The 10,676-nt window shown below is 37.2% G+C and overlaps 1 pseudogene; it reads left to right on the top strand.

Annotated features, from left to right (window-relative positions):
* The first annotated feature begins 8,424 nt into the window (after positions 1 to 8,424).
* Positions 8,425 to 8,894, top strand: LOC130045522 (ubiquitin-conjugating enzyme E2 L3-like; annotated as a pseudogene).
* Positions 8,895 to 10,676: the final 1,782 nt, after the last annotated feature.

The raw sequence follows: 10,676 nt of genomic DNA, 5'->3' as shown, positions 1-10,676 counted from the left end.
TTGGGCCGGAAACTTGCATTCAGACAAGTAGCAGGTGAAGAGCTGAGTCAGTATATTGATGAGTACCTATGGCAGATTCTTCAGGTGTTCGTGTCTGACCTTGTCTGGGCCAGGTGCTGTTTGATTCTTTACCAACAAAATGGCATGCCAAATTTCAAGGGAGAACATTGGGAATGACAGAGCCATTCTGCGGAATTTGGTGTGTGGGCAGGTGGACATGGCTATCAAAGAGATCTGAGTAGAAGTCATGGATAATCTTCTTTATTGTCCAGAAGGAAGATGTGATAGATTCATCAGGATGTCAGAGGGCAGTCATCTTGATCTTGTAGTTGGCGAAGGACAGGCGGGCATTGTGAATGCTTTTCCCAGTTTCTGCCACATCTCCAGCACTGCTGCTCTTCTCTCTTTGAGGTCTTCCTTTATCGCTTCTCTGCACTGCTTTGTGAGCTTACGGTTGCCTGAGGCTTTAGCCAAGCCACATTGGTGAGTGAGCTCAGGAGTTTTCGAAGACAGGAGTCTTTTTGTGGCTATCTCTCTCTCTCAGCATTCCTCGCACAATCATGGAAGTGCTGAACCAGTCAATCATTTTCCTCATCAACATTGTCAACAAAGGCATCTTCCCATGATGCCACAATAGTGCCAAAGAGCTTCCAGTTGGTTCGTTCTGGGAGTTCTTTTCTTAAACTTTGCAGTCTTTTCTCCGCGCTCCGTGTAGTAGAATTTTGCATGAAGGAGACGGTGGTCCTATCCCATTTGGAATTTTGGGACAACTTTGATATTGGTCAGGCAAAACCATCAATTGAATATGATGTAGTCAATTTCATTGTGGAACCATTCACCAGGAGACTCCCATGTCCAACGTTTAGGTTGAAGATTATTCCACATAATTGAATTGAAGAGGTCCCCTCAGTTGTTTCTCAAAGTTTTTATTTGGGTAAAATTGGCTTTCTTGGTAATTATCTTTAAAATTTAATTTGTTTTTAGTAATCAAAAAGATTCTGCATGCTGAAGTGGATGACCCAAATTATCATTTACAACTAAAACTATCAAGATATGGGGAATCTAATACTGACCTGCTGTTAGAATATAACTCAAACCCAGAAAGGCATTCATCAGAATGGCTAAAGACCCAAAGTGAAACATATTGTGAGAAATATAAAGCAATTAAAAATCATGTTACACCTGAGGTGTAAATTGCAATAAATGCCAGAATTTTTTCTCAGTCCTATCTACCAAAGCATAAATGTCCATTTTCTGTGCATTGACGTTTTATAAATAAATAAAAGATGTGGGCACTGAAAGACAATGAGAATGTTTAGAGAGTACTATTATTATTAATCCCAACTAGAAATTCTCAAATGTCTATCAACTGTGAACTAATCATAAATTACAGTGTACTCTTATAATGGGATGCTCTATAGCAATGAGATTAACCAATCTTTAACAACCTCCAAATATGTGAATATTTCACATGCATAGTATTGTATGGAAGAAGCCAGAAACAAAAGGAAACTTATAGTATTATTTCATTTATTTAAAATAAATAAACTAAAACTGAATGCTAAAAAAGTAGGCAAAATTATGGTGGTAGACTTGAGATGAGTAGTTATATCTGAGGTTAGTGATGGAAGGCCTTCTGTTAGTCTTCTAGCTCATGATCAGAGACCTGGTTACATGGGTGTAGTTATCTGACAAATTATTGTTATCTGCATATGATGGCGACTTCTTTATAGGCATTGTAGTTACACAATATTTATATCATATTGAAATTTTTAAAGTAATTAAATCTTCTCTATGAGTTCAGACAAGACCTTTCTTATTCTCACCAATTTATATAAATAGTCGTTTACAGAGTTATTCATGATGATTTGTTACAGGTGTTCAATATTCCAGCACCAATCCCAACACTGCTATCACCTTCCCTCCACCATTGTCTCCATTTCCTCAATCATCCCTCAAGTCTGTCCCTGTAGCAGGTCCACAATAATTTATTAAATATTGCTTATTACAAATAAATGCTAAAGGAATGATCAAAAAATATTTCTGAAGAGGAAAATTTGTGCAAATTGTTGTATCTCACCATGGAGGACATTAAGTTCTTATCTGAGGATTTCCTAAACTGTGTTCTGAGTTAAGCCATCTGTATTAATGTTTTTGTTATTCACGTTGATTGGTTGACTTCTGCATTACATCCCATGCAATCTGGTGTGCTACTACTGGGATGATAATGTTATAGAGTTTGGAGATGTATTTCAAGAAAATCCAGAATATTTAACTAGGAAGGAAGTCAGGCTGGAGGCATGGCAGCAGTCTTGGGATGTGTGAGGGGCTGCTGGTGCTTCATTTGAGCAGCATCCGACCTGCCCGACAGAGAGAACCCCAGAGATCTCAGCCAGGAGATCATTTAAGTAGGAAGGAAGTCGGGCTGAAGGCATGGCAGCAGTCTTGGGTTGTGTGAGGGTCTCGGACACCCATTAGCTAGTTTATCTCTCTTAAGTTTTATTTATGAGTCTTTGGAGCAAAGCCAGTAGATGAGCTTATATGAGGCAGTGGTGGGGCATGAGCCAGAAAGTTTTATAGAAAACTTTTTTAATAGCTTCAAAACTAAGAGAAGCAGGTGAATGAAATACTCTCTAGCTCTCTTTCCTAAGCTTGGGGCACTTCACTTTCTTGTGATCTAAGGCTTATGCATCCTTCCCATCTGAAAGGGTCACTACAAGGCTACATTCTTAGTATGAAGAAAAAAATCCTAATTAAAATTTTATTTAAAACTTTATGGATCCTTCTCTAATCATCAGTGTTATGATTCATCTATAGAAAAACCTAGTTGTAAGCTCCAGGGTTTACCCACCTTATTTAAAGACTTAGGGGCCTTTTATAAATGAGATTCCTTTGACAGGTAGGTATCTAAAGAGGTCAAGCATACTGGCTACATAAGGAATAATTAACAGTGTCTGTCATCTAATATGCAAGAATTTATATTTCACCCGTGTATTCTTATTTTCTTGTACTGCAAGTTCATAGAGGAGAGTCAGTATTCTAATGAGAAATTTAAGGCTGGGTGGAGGTTATGGATGCCACAGCTTTTGCATGACTAGTCTGTTCTAACCGTGGGCAAAGAAGGCGGGAGGTATGCTTAGGTTGACTCTAGCCTATATTCATTTTGGCAAAGAACTACATACAAGATGTTATTTTGCAGGTGGGATAAACCAGCACAAAATTTTGTCTCAAATGCAAAGTATCAAAAAATTATAGACAAACAATATGGAATAATAGCAAAAAATATATACATTCCTCTAATGCTTTTGTGTGACTTTTGTTAAAGACCCAAAATGAGCTTGAGACTCCACAGTTCACTTAGCACATTCCATGGGATTATGAAGAATGCAAAATACAATTTGTGTCACCTCCACTTTCAATGTTAATTAAGTATTTGTTGTCCTTTCATGTGTGATGTAAAGAGCATCTTGCCAGATAGAATCATTGTGCTTATTCTGTATAATGTATAGTAAAACTTATTTGTCACACAATAAATAGACATTGGTATTTTGACTCAGAGATCTGGATATCCTTCACTTGGCAAATGAGACTTTAACTTTTCATGACTAAATATTACTGCTTCTTGCTTTAGGTTATTTTCCAAATTTATTTTCTTCTTCCTATTTTGATAAAAATGCTATATTTTGGCCTCTTATTCTCGTCCCCTCCTTCTACTCCCCCAGCCACAATTCCTCCTTCTATCCTCTTTCTTTTACTCCTTTCTTCCTCTCCCTTTTCCCCTCTCTCTTTGCTGTTCCCAATATTTTACTCTTTATTATTATTATTATTTTCTTTTTGGGTCACATCTGGTGATGCACAGGAGTTACTCCTGGCTTTATAGTCAGGAATTACTCCTGGCGGTGCTCAGGGGACCACATAGGATACTGGGAAACGAACCTGGGTGGCCGTGTGCAAGGTAAACGCCCTACCTGTTGTACTGTGACTGCAGACCCCAATATTATACTCTTGATTATCATTTTTCCTTTTGCCCATATTCTTTAATTTAAATATGAAGTAATTATTTTTTAGATGATTACTTGCATTGTTACTTGATTATTTTATTTTATTTTTTTAATGCTTCTGTCTTCTTTTATATCACTCAAAAATAACTGATATGATTTTGTTTACAATAGCTCTCATACCCTAACTCCCAACACCCTTCACCACCTTAAATCTTTTTTTCCTTAACTTTTACTTAACAAAGTTTAGAATAAAGGAACACTGGATGCTGGAGGAGAGCACAAGGGTAAGGTACTTGCCTTGCACGTGGCAGAGATTGTATCCCAGACAGGTTAGATTCCCACCTGCACCCTATTTGCACTCATTATTCATCCCTGCTGGGAGTGATACTTGAGCACAACTGGGCAAGGTTCAAAAATTGACATACAAACAAGTTAAATAATAAAGGAGCCCCATTTTTCTCTGACAACCTCTTCATCTCTAATAATCCACTTCCTGGGTGGGGGGTGGTCTCTATATAAGTTGAGGAATTCAGGTCAAATATTTAAAGAATTTTCAATTTGCTAGTTTTACATATATATGTGTGTGTGTGTATATATATATACATATATATATATAACTTCACCAGATTTATTGAATGATATGTGGGAGAAGTTTGGTTTACATTTTGCTAATAAATTGCATAGGATTTTTTAAAATTTCTGAATTTTCTTTATTTCTGTTATCAATCTGTTATCAATTTTTCCTGAACTCAGTGATATCTGGATAAGTTATCTTTATAACTCTCTCACCACTCTGCTACTGTTGATTTTATTAGTTTCACTCCTGTTTCTGGATTTTAAAAAGTCTTCCAGGAAAATTCCTGTATCTGCAAAGGCTCACAGACCTGAAGCTTAAGCATGAGAAACAGAGATGAAAATAAAATAAGTGGAGGGAAGATTAATAATGTGCAGACAAGTAAAGCAAATATCTGTAATTAAAGAGAAAATGAATATAATAATAATAATAGAGGAAAATTATTTGGAAAGTCAAAAGCAAAACAGTTGAGATTTAACTTCTTCAGAGATTTTCTCTTTACTAAACCGTATGGACATATACTAGTGACCAAAGATGGTAAGGGATTTTCTCTTTAGTAAACTGCGTGGTCATATATGAATGATAATTTTGATTTGTACCTACTACAAAAAGACTTAGTTGTTTCCATAATATTAAGTTATGATGAGGCAATTTAACTTTTATGATGGATAGGTATGAAAAATCAAATGAGGTAACTAGAATTTAGACATTTAGCTACTTTTTAAAGAGATGGAATGACAAATGTATGACAGGAAATCAACCAACAAATTATGAGTAATGGAGAAGCACATTTATTTTCATTCTACAGGTGAAATACCTAGATCCAGAAATACCCTGTTGATGTGAGATATGGCAAGGATCAGTGTCTGCGGTCATTGACAAAGTGCTCATTTCCTCTTTGGGGGTTTGTGGGAAAGTACAATTTATAGATAACCTTCTGAAGAATAGAAGGAAAGATCTGAGAATGATGATTCCTATTAATGAAGCAAGATAATTAATTGCTCCCACACACTTTTTCCTTGAAGGAACTTTAATTTCTGATAGGGGATTAAATCAGGTATAGCAGTCAGCTACCTGGCATGGTAACAAATGATATCTTATTATGAGACCTTATTCATGAAGTATACATCTAGAAATGCACCTTTTAATAAGAATTCTAGTATCCAAACCATTTATGAAAATTGTTAGAACTTCAAAACTGCACCATCAAGTAACATCTTATTGGCAGGCAAAATTATATTTAAAATAGTGAGCTAGTTATTGAATAAATAATTTAAAAACCAACTTGTAGGTCAGAATTCATCTCTTGATTTATGAGAGTATTTTTAAGCATCACTGTCATCTGGTCACCATAATTGTTTTTGACATATTTTAAGAAATATAAAAAAATTATTTACCCCTGATAAAAAATAATCCAAAGTTGGAAATGGAATAAAGAAATGTCTCTTTTCCATCTGTCACTTGATAAAATTTATTAGTAAGAAAGCTAATTTGATAGATTAGGGAACATAAATCTTCCTAGATATGAATAACCATGACATAGAAATAAGGAGGCATATAACATACATGTGTAAGTAGGGATGACTATTATTTAACTGAAACTACTTAAAAATCACACCATCAGGATGACTGGACTTACCTTTGTGTTTTTACAATCAGTGAGTTTAGAAAAATGTTGCTAATCATTTTCACTAACAAACTTAATAAAAAAATTATAATTAAGAACAGTTTGTCACAAAGATGGATTTGCTTAGGATGCTGCCACCTTCAGGAAATGTTACCATATGATAACTTGTGACTTTGGAAACACACTTCTGTTTAAGGGGCATTGACAACTTTCTGTACTCACATGAATTTTTTATTTTACCTGATAACAGAGTTGAATACTCCTGTTGATACTTTAAAATTACATTCTTTTTTAAAAAAATTAAAAATAATCTATTCTGGAAAGTAAAATTGACTCCCATTTACTATTAGGAAGCAAAATATTATTGTTACCATTAATATTATAATTATTGGTTTTTGAGTCACACCTGATAGTTTTCAGTGTTTGTTCCCAGCCCTGTGTTCAGGGATCACTCCTGCTGAGGCTCAGGGGACCAGATGGGATGCTGAGATAAACCCAGGTCTGCCACATGTCAGGCAAGCATCCTACCCACTATACTATTTTCTAGCACCTGAGAAAGAAAATATCTTTTTGAAGTAAAAATATATTGTTTAATGCACTTTTACTTTTTCTTGACAGAGGGTAGGGCATTTGCCTTGCATGTGGCTGACCCAGGTACGATTCCTTCGTCTCTCTCAGAAAGCCCGGCAAGCTACCAAGAGTATCTCGCCTGCAAGGCAGAGCCTGGCAAGCTCCCTGTGGCATATTCAATATGCCAAAAACAGTAACAACCGCAACTCTCACAGTGAAGATGTTACTGGTGCCTGCTTGAGCAAATGGATGAACGGGAGGACAGTGCAGTGCTACTTTTTCTTGGGTTTTGGACCATACCTGGTGATGCTCAGAGCTTTCTCTTTGCCCTTTTCTCAGGAATCACTCCTGGCTGGGCTTGGATGACCATATGAAACCAGAGGTCAAACCCCGCTTGGCCACATGTAAGACAAACAACCAACCCAATGTACTATTACTCCAGTCCCTACTGATTGTGTTTTTTTCCCCTCAAATGAATGTAAGTCACATTCACATGCTTGTACATTTCCCCTATATATTGCTCCTTAAAAATTACACAGTGTTCAGAATTGGGAATGTTTTTCTTTCTTTAAAATTAAGATTTTGATTTTTTAATTAATATATGTACCTCAGCTAAATTACAGTTGCTCTTAATATTGTTTGCACTGGATTTTATCCAGCAGAACTCAATGTGCAAATCTTTTAACAGAGAAAGTAGCTTATGTTACTTTCAAATACGAGCTACTTTAGGTCAACATTAACTTAAATGCAAGGGCACAAAAGTCCCTGATAAGAGAAGAATGTGGATCTGGTTTTCAGTGAGAGAAATGTTAAGGCAGCATATTTTGCTCTGTAGGTAGTAACTATGATGATACATTGGAAAAACAGATTTGTGCTAAAGTACACCATTATTTCTAAACAATTTATTATTTCTATTTTAATTATATATATTTAAGAATAACTAGATTTAAGAATAATTTTAGACCAAATATACTTGGTCTCTGAAGAAGTGAAAAGATTTTATAAATCTTATTAAACATTTTTTATTATCTGGATAGCTATTTCTTGAATCAAGGAAACCATCACATGAACTATCCCTCTTTGTTTTTTGTTGTTTGGGACACACCTGGAAGTTCTCAGGGCTTAATTCCTGGCTCTGTGCTCAGAAATTACTCCTGATAGTGCTCAGCACACTGTATGTGCTGCCAGAGGTTGAACTGAGTCCTCTGCAAGCAAGGCAAATGCAAGGCAAATACTTTACTTATTGTACTGTCTTTCCAGTAATTAATCAAACTCTTTTATGCCAGTTTACACACTGCTTTAAGGAAGCATAGCTCCCAGTCTCTGGGTTCTAGGCAGGCAAAGCCCTCCTTTCAACTGGCCTCGGAGATCATCTCAAAGTCTCATACTGAAACTTGACATCTGAGTAACTCACAGATACGTTGAAAATTCCTACTCTTGTCAGGGAAATCTCTTAAAAATGATGAGTCTTCTCTGGGCCTTACTGTATTCCTTGTCCTCTACAGAATTGAAGGAACTGGGAACAAGAATCGGATTGAACATAAATTTTCAGAATGAACACTTAGAATGAACAGAGCATGCAGTCATGTTATTTCTTGTCAAGAATGTGGATTTTCTGGGATCAAAAATAAGTTCAAGGTACCAGATCCAAGATGGAGGCCAGCAGGAGGCTGATGAAGGAGCTTGAAGAAATCCACAAATGTGGAATAAAAACCTTCTCTAGCATCCAGGTTGATGAAGCTAATTTATTGACTTGGCAAGGGCTTATTGTTCAGGACAATCCTCCATTGATCAGGGGGCCTTCAGAATTGAAATAAGCTTACTGTAGAGTACCAATTCAAAACCATGAAAAATCACGTTTAAAACAAAGATCACCCCAACATTGATGAAAAGGGGCAAATCTTTCTACTAATAATTAATGCTAAAAACTGGAATCTAGCAACTAAAGCTGACCAAGCAATTCTGTCCCTCGTTGCACTGGTGAACAACTCCCAGCCTGAGTACCCACTTTAGGATGACCTAACTGAAGAATACCCTGAGTATCATAAAAATCTGTAGGAACGTTGATGAGTTTACAAATAAATACAGCATAAAGAGACCCCGAGGACAAAGTCTGTCATGATTGATTCCTGCAAGTGTGAGCAGAGACCCAGAAGTGCATTCAAACCTGCAAAGCAGGACTCTGTGGAAAATTGACGTGTGCCACCGTTTGGCCTTTGCTTGTGGCAGTTACTAACTTTCTACAGTTTTCTTAGTCGAAAGTGGGCTGGGTAACCTATAAAGAAAGGATTAAAACTTTGAGATGTTCTAGCTCTGCCAAAAAAAAATTCAAAATGTCTGACAGCCAGAGGGTTAGTACATTGGTTAAGGCATATACATCATATATATATATGCGTGTATTCATATATATATATGTATATATGATTTTTTAGTCTGGGGCCACACCTGTCAGTGTTCAGGGCTAACTCCTGGCTGTGCTCAGGAGTCATTCCTGGCAGGGTTTGAGGGAACAATATGGGGTGCTGGGGATCAAATCTAGGGCAGCTATGAACAAGGCAAGTACTCTACCCACTGTTCTGTCTCAGTTTCCCCTGACTTCTTTTAGATTTCCTGAACCCTGTGATCCCCTGATCATTGAAGTCCCAACCCTGGAGGTCCCATGGCACCTCAGGTCCAAGCAGCACTGCTTCCTTCTGTCCTAGCTCTGAACCTCTGGCCAGGCTGGTCAAGAATAGCTGGGAGCATTTACGCCTCCTGAGCACAACTTGAGGAGTCCTATTTCAAACAAAACACACAGCAAATAAACAAACAAAAACTCTCTGAGTTCTTGGTTGTATATTATAGCAAATAGAAAGATTTCTTATTTTACTTATTTTTTATTTTTGGGTCACATCTGGTGATGCTCTGGCTTATTCCTAGTGCTGTGAATATGGATCACCATATGTCACGGTGCTGGAGATCAAACCCACCCGGGTCAGCTCTGTATCAGGCAGGTGCCTTACACACTATACTATCTCTCTGATCCCTCATTAAAAAAAGATTAAAAGAATGAAGACTCTAAGACATGAACTATTCCTTGAAAGCATAGCTAGCAAGTATTGACAAGCTCCTGAGTATCAGAGTTGTGTGTGAGACAGTGAACCGGTTTGGAGGAGGAAGGAACTGGCACTCTTCCTCTGCCTGTAGATGAATCAAAGTAATTTAGTTTTATACTTCTAAGAGAAAAGCACACTTTCCTAAACTTTTTTGATGAAATTTTTATATAATACTTTTTTTGAAGTTCAGAAAAAGAATTCACATTCATCAAAATTAGCAAAGTACCAACTGAAGGAGTGTTCTTTTGCTCATTTTCATGTTTTCAAGAGCCAGTGATGGGATTGAAGGGAACCTGAGTACATTGGTGGAGGAAAGTTAACGTTGTGATGGGATTGGTGCTTGAACATGGGATGCCTAAAAATCAACTATGAATAACTTCAAAATTCATAATTTTAATAAAAAATATTTTAAGTGAAAGAAGTCAGTCACACAAGATTACATATTATATACCACTTATTAAAAATTTCTGTAACAGACAGTAAACAGACATAGACCTTTCAATTAATGGTAGTTAGGAGTTAGAGTTGTATTGAGTTGTATGCTTTAAGTGGATAAATTGATTGGTATGTAAAATATATACGATACTGTATATATGCGCAGAGTCTCCTGCTCCTGCGCCTGGCTGCCTTCGCCAGGGCCCCTTGGAGGGGAACGGGTTGAGTTTCCCTCCCCGCCCCGACCAGGACTCGGGCAGCCAAAGACCTTCAGAACCAGCCACCACCATGCTGAGACCACTCTCCACACGCATGAAGGTACCAGCAGAGGAACAAAGGCACGCGGGTCCCGGGGCTGAGATCTCCAAGCCTGC

This window comes from Sorex fumeus, unplaced genomic scaffold (genome assembly GCF_029834395.1).
Source record: "Sorex fumeus unplaced genomic scaffold, SorFum_2.1 ptg000128l, whole genome shotgun sequence".
Classification (NCBI taxonomy): domain Eukaryota; kingdom Metazoa; phylum Chordata; class Mammalia; order Eulipotyphla; family Soricidae; genus Sorex; species Sorex fumeus.
Note: the sequence above shows the minus strand (reverse complement) of the source record. Positions and strands in the feature narration are given on the sequence as shown.